At 39.3% G+C, this 6,803-nt stretch overlaps 1 long non-coding RNA gene across 1 annotated transcript in view; it reads right to left on the bottom strand.

The window, feature by feature from the left end:
- Positions 1-1,412: 1,412 nt before the first annotated feature.
- The window catches only part of LOC138058215 (uncharacterized), a 19,928-nt gene continuing 14,537 nt past the window's right edge, over positions 1,413-6,803 (bottom strand). Inside the window, exon 2 of the long non-coding RNA XR_011133826.1 lies at positions 1,413-2,789. This is a non-coding gene — a long non-coding RNA (uncharacterized lncRNA). The remainder of the gene's footprint in view (positions 2,790-6,803) is intronic.

Here is a 6,803-nt window from a genome sequence, read left to right as displayed (position 1 = left end):
CGGTAATTGAGGGAAATTTGATGAATCACTTCGATCTTTCGCCAGAAGAATTGAATAAGTAAACTGAGAGTATTCATACAAAATACTAATCTATATACCAATAAATATGAATCTGCTTTATCACCAATGATTACACACTGGTTAATTCGTTACAATGATCTTCTGTTACTTGCATCATGGTCACAGCAAAGTTTTGGGAGTGGCATGCACTACAGGGAACATTGCATTGCAGTTGACCTCTGAGGTACACCTAGAGCGTTGAAAAGCTACTGTATTTGACATTTTTGTGGATTAATCGTCACCAGAATCCAGTATCTTTGCCGGCAAGTCAAAGACAACGTAGGGTTTCCCAGCGAACTAAACACGGATAGAAAGCAACGAATTCAACGAGCGCTAAATCGCGTTCCCTCCAATTTCCAACCTAAATAAACAGACAAGCAAAAGAAAATACACTTTCCGTAGTTTGGTAGCTCTTATCTTAACCCACAAACCAGACAGGGTTATGATTTGGGAAGGACAATTACCATGCCAGAAGACTTGAACCCTCCTTACCTAGAAATGGGTTAATTCCTGCTCTACCCGATGTGATGGTCCACGGGAAATGATTTCGTGCATTCCTTTAAATGCATGGATGGTGTCACGCTCCAAGGCTTCGCGACAAAGTAGAAACCCAAACGGGACACGCCCTTTTGGTCATTAGTTCTTTCACAAGGAACAAACAAAGATTGTTTAACATTTTGTAAAAATACAAAAGAAACCCGAACGCAAAGAAAAAAATTCCCATGCAATGGGTGCAAATAACAAACTACTGTTTCATTGCACTTCTTTGTCACAGCGCTTTGAACTCAAAATAATCAGTTATTGCATGGAGATCATTCAATCCGCGAAGAGAGAGTAAATCGTCATTTACTTTCACAAACAAATCCTTATTGCGTCCTTCACAATTAATAAGATTTATTTAAAGGATATAGGCAATAAAAAGGACACAGTAGTAAAGGTTTTTTTCCCTGGAAAAAAAAACGATATGGTGAGGCCAGCTAGTTCATCGTGTTCACAAAAACGAGTTGCGTGAAATTGGGTTAATAGACCAAATCGGCTACCTCAATGTTGTACGAAATTCAATCTCCCGGGGTTAAGATTCTTGGTGCATTGTATTTGCATTATAATGTAGCATTTACATTTAAAGGGTTTAAACTGGGAACAACATTGAATTGGCCGATTTGGTCTGTTATGTTAATCGTTGAAAATGGTGGATTTAACATTGCATTTCAAAACTAACCGGGTGTAGTTCTTCCTTTCTTTTGCATTGCATTTTTGTACTTTGTTGTAAATGCTAGTCATAAATTTTTGAAAAAAAAAAAAATCAAATTAAACTTCACCTGCGAAGGACAAAAATCACAACGACGGGTGTATTGTGGAAACACTTTTTTTTTTCAAAACTGTGCGGTCGCTAATCCTGTAAGCGAAAACAATAAATAGTCCTACAGTAGAAACAGCTTCTGTCTGAAGAACTTGAAAATGTTTCCATGTTTCCCTTGCCAGGGCGCTTCAAACAACAATATTTTTTTTTAAATACACTCACTTACTCGGAACACATTCAAAAGGGGTCATTATATGAACTATAAAGTAAATTAGAGTGAAGGCTACATGTAATAATAAAGGCGTTAATCGCGACAAGTGGCCTGTTAAGCATGGATGAAATATAATATTTAATTGGGAAGTTAGAGAATTGGACCCACAGAAAAGATAATTATAAATCGCCCGGTGTGAAGGAACCCGGAATGCAGTAAATGTGAAGCTTAAGAATCCGGAATCCAGAGAGTGGAATCCGGAATCCATTCCAAGGTTGTATGGAATCCAGAATCCACGGATTTCGATGGAATCATAAGGATCCATTTCGGTGGAACCGTTCAGTTTGGAATCCGGAATCCACGGCTCGGGATCCGGGATCTCATGGGCTAGGATCTGGAATCCAAGGGCCACCTGGATTCCTCTACATAGGCAAATCTGAAACTAAAGTTACAATCATAGTTCTTACACACGAGACATAAGAACAAGACAGCATACAATGAGTGAAGCAGAAATAGAGACAGGAAAGGTCAACAGGAAAAAAAATTACTTACGAAACTTAAGGTTTTTAGAAAGTTTTCCTGCCCTTCCACTACTCAATTGGAGAGGCAAAAATCTGTTTTCAAAACTGAACTTGCTTCACGTAATGTGACAGTACGAACTCCGCAGTTTTTTTTTTCAGATTGAAACCCCCGATACAAAAGCATTTAGAACAACTTGCCTCTTTGAGGCTGTTCACATGGAAAGAGGAAGATCCTGAAACCATGTGAACTAAATGCACCCAAAACGTCCATAAGAGAAAATGAAAAAAAGCAACAACAACAACAACAGCATGGTTGCGGCTGGTCTTTCAGTAGCTTCATTCTACCATTCATATAAACTATAGCCCTAACATAAATTTCTGCAGGTAAACCACACGAAAACTAACCATCCCAGTACTACGAACTTTCTTTTTCACGCAAGCAGCCCCTACAGCTTAGTGGTTTTTCGTTTTTTAACAAAATCCGTCTAAGGCCAAATCCTCGTCAGGATATTCATCTCATGTTCAAGATTCTGTTGTGACTTTGCGGTTTGAAAGTACTTTCGATGAAGTAGCACTGTTGTGACGTTTTCTGCGTATTCTTGTTCTTGGAAAACGAACCATTAGTAGTGTTTCTTCCATCATTGTGGCCTGTATCTGAGGCTGCTTGTCATCTGGTTGTGCGACAAGGACATAGCGACTAAAACGTAAAGCGGAAGAAGATTCTATGAGCGTCCATAGTAATGATCTTTAGTTGTGAAAATACATTGTTCGTGGTTAGTCTTACAAAGCTCGTTTCATCCCGACCAAGGGACTCATCAGAGACCTTTCTGCTTGGCAAAATTCTTGGGCATCACGCCGAAAGTCCCGTTTGCTAACAAAAAGATGACAGCAATCTCGCCTTATATCGCATAAGGGTTCCAGACTGTACAAATTCACGAAAGCTGTATTTTCACAAGTAACTGTCAACTTTTTTGTCGATTTTTACTAGTGAATTTGTGCGGTCTGGAACCCTTATGCGATAAAAGGCAAGATTGCTGTCATCATTTTGTTAGCGAACGGGACTTTTTTTGTCAACTGTGTTTAGCGTTAGGGAACTTATAGGCCATTTCCGAGTTCATGTCTGCCTCCTCTTCAAAGCGAGTCTAAGTGCGAAGTGCACATATGAATGAAAACTATTTTTCATAAGAGAAACTTCGCACTGAGACTCGCTTTGAAGATGAGGCAGACATGAACTCGGAAATGGCCTACTGAGGACAATAGGCAGAAATCAAATCATATCAGAGGTTGGTTTTTGAGGAAAGGGGAAAACCAAAGTACCCAGATAAAAACCTCGCGGAGCAGAGTAGAGAACCAACCCACATATCATGCCAAGTCTGGGAATCGAACCACGGGCCACAATGGTGGAAGACGAGTCCCCTCATCACTGCGCAATTCGTGCATCATCTAACAGAAGAGGCGTCCATGTACGAGGTATTATTAAGTACTTGTAATGACACTAAGCAAGAATGATTATCGCAGTTGAGAGCACATACATAAGCAGTTACCAAGAAATCTGACAAAAATCCGGGAATAAGTGTGACACGAGCTTAACGACTTGCGATTGCGCTACACTGCTCTACCCTTAGTTGTAAGTAGGTACACGTGAATGAATGATGAAATATAGGGGAATTTTTGTGTACACTTTTTGGCGTCATTAGAATAGGGCTCTCGTTTGCTAATCAATCAGCCGAAAGGGTGAGAGGGGGAATTGTGGGAGTAGTGAGGGGTCCAGATTCCCCCTCCCACCCTACATAATTGATTATTAATTCTCTAAGGGGATAGGACCGTGCATAGCCGATCGACTGGTGGATAGTGAGGCAATCCTGATTTGCAGAAAATGTGTGTTGAATTGTCTCCCTGGAGCCAGCCACAATAAGGTCAATATACAGCCACGTTGCCAGCGTGGTTGGGTGGCCGAGTGGTTAAGGCATCCGACTAGTAATCTGGAGACCCGGGTTCAATTTCCGGCCAAACCACATTTTCACTCATGCAATCAGTTGTCCAGATTCCTCTCGTCAATCTACTATTAATTAATTCTTAAAAGAATAGGACCGTGCATAGCCGATCAACTGAGGAGTAGTGAGGCGATCCTGATTTGTGAGGCAATCAGTTGTCCAGATTCCCCCTCCCACCCTATATAATTGATTATATATATAATGATTATATATATAATGATTATATATATAATGATTATATATATAAATTATTATATATATATATATATATTATACCTTATGATGTGTCCAAGTTTATCCTACGAAGAGTGCTCTACACCCACAAGTGGGGGAGCGTTACAATAGTTCAATGAATGGGACTAGTCGTTTGACATTTGCCTACAGGCCTGTTTCGTGGAGGCTTTGGCTTCCACTCTTCAGGGCTTTTTAATTAAATTGTGTGTTGCCTGCAGTATTTATAAATGGTCATCTTTCCACATACGTGCGTACAAAAAAATCACGAGGTCATTAGTGTAAGTGTCCACAAACTCGCTATCACAAGCATTCACAAGATCGCTATCGTAAGCATTTACAAGATCGTTCGTGCGTAGCGTAACTTAAATGCTTGTTATCACACTATCCGTTCTTTATAAGAAATTTTCTTGCGTGCTATCCGTTCTTTATAAGAAACTTATAATGGAGTCAAAAGCAAACTACTCACAGGTCCATGTTTAATGTAAAGAACAAACGTTTCGCCCTTCGGGCTTCCTCAGTGTTCACAATAAGCTAAAAACCAAAAAATACTTGGCAGGAACTGAGTCGGTTTCAAGATCTTATATATGTGAAAAAGTGACAGTGGCGAAATAAACAGATTGCTTAATTACACGAAATTTACAAACAAGCGCTAATGAGTAGGTGACAAAATAGGCCAGCTTATAGACAGAAAAACCAATTACACAATAGTAGATGAAGTGAACAATATAGAGTTAATTATGGGAGCTAACCATCACAGTAAAAAAATAAAAAGTATATCTAAAATTATGAAGAATTTAATGGAAAAAATGTTTTGGGAAAGATAATAAATGAAAATGGCTAAAAAATGACTAAAAATGGATGGCTAAAAAATAAAACTTATTGGCTAAACCTAATTCTATTCTTAGAGTTGAACTCTGATCGTTTGTTAAGGCCGTGGGGGTGAAGAGTACACAACTGGGAGCACCAAAAAGCTTCCCTTGTGAGTAAACGCCTATCAATGTGATCTTCACATTCATTAACAATTTTTTCGATAACAATGAATTCAAAGTCAGACATCTGGTGTTCAACCCTATTGAAATGCACGGCTAATTCGCACGTAGTCTTGTTAGTAAGCATAGCCGATTTGTGATTCCGAAACCTGACCTTGAATTCATTGGATGTTGAACCCACATACTGAACCTTACACTTCTTGCAAGTGGCCAAATAAATCACGTTTTTAGATTTGCAACCAAGATGTTGCCTAATAGTGTAATAACCATCTGTACGAGCGCTGTAAAAAATCTTATCCTCCTTTAAAAGTTCTTACATAAATCACATTTTTTGCTACATTTAAAACAACCTGTAGCAGAATGGTCGTTGTTGGTATAATTAGATCCCTTGGGTCCCGCTAGGAGCTCTTTGATGGTTTTGGCCCTTCTATAAGATGGAATGATTGACCCTTTGGGAAAAATCTGTGCTAATGTCAGTGAATCATAAATTAAATGGCTATACGACTTAATGATTTTACCAATGTTGGGCAAATGAGGGTTAAAATTAACCACAAGGGGAAAAATTACCTTTTTCTCTCGTTCTTTAGGTGAAAGAAGGTCCTCCCTGGGTGTATCTTTGGCCTTATCAAATTGTGTTTTAACTTTAGAAGGGTGGTAACCACGATCTACTAGATAATTCTGATATTCCTTGCTACGTTCTTCAAACTTTTCAATTGTGGAACAATTTCTGCGAACTCTTGTAGCAACTCCGAACGGGATAGCCCTGGTACAATGAGATGGATGGGCACTGTTACGCAATAAGTAGATGTGATGGTCCGTAGGTTTGGAATAGATATCAGTCTGAATAAACCCATCAACTAAAAGGAGGGTGAGATCCAAAACATTGAGTAAAATTTCTGATGATACCATGGTAAATTTGATGGTGGGGTACAGTGAATTAATGAATTCGGTAAAATCCTTCAGCTTGGTGGTACCCTGGGTCCAAAGATCGAAAATGTCGTCTCGATATCTCCACCATAATTTAGGTTTGGTCTCCCCAGATTTGGCCTTTTGATCGATAATTCCCATTGCCAAATCAGCGTAACTACACGCGTTCTTAGGGCTCGTTGCGGTGCCATGAGTTTGCAAAAATTGTTGATCCTGAAAGTGGGAATTGTTGTGCTCTAAGCAGATCTTCACAGCTTCAACGATACATTCGGTTGACGGAATTTGGAATTCTCGTGAATTAAGAGCATTTGTGTCAGCTTTTATTCCGAGATTGTTGTCAATATTGGGGAACATTGACACAACGTCCCAGGAAACAAGAAGGGTACCTTCGAGGAATGGTCCAGTCTTGTTGAGATCTTCAATTTTGCAGTAAGTGGCTTTTTGGTGCTCCCAGTTGTGTACTCTTCACCCCCACGGCCTTAACAAACGATCAGAGTTCAACTCTAAGAATAGAATTAGGTTTAGCCAATAAGTTTTATTTTTTAGCCATACATTTTTAGCCATTTT

Source organism: Montipora capricornis, chromosome 7 (assembly GCF_036669925.1).
Source record: "Montipora capricornis isolate CH-2021 chromosome 7, ASM3666992v2, whole genome shotgun sequence".
Taxonomy (NCBI): Eukaryota; Metazoa; Cnidaria; class Anthozoa; order Scleractinia; family Acroporidae; genus Montipora; species Montipora capricornis.
The sequence above is the reverse complement of the archived record's forward strand: the minus strand, read 5'-3'. Positions and strand labels throughout refer to the sequence as shown.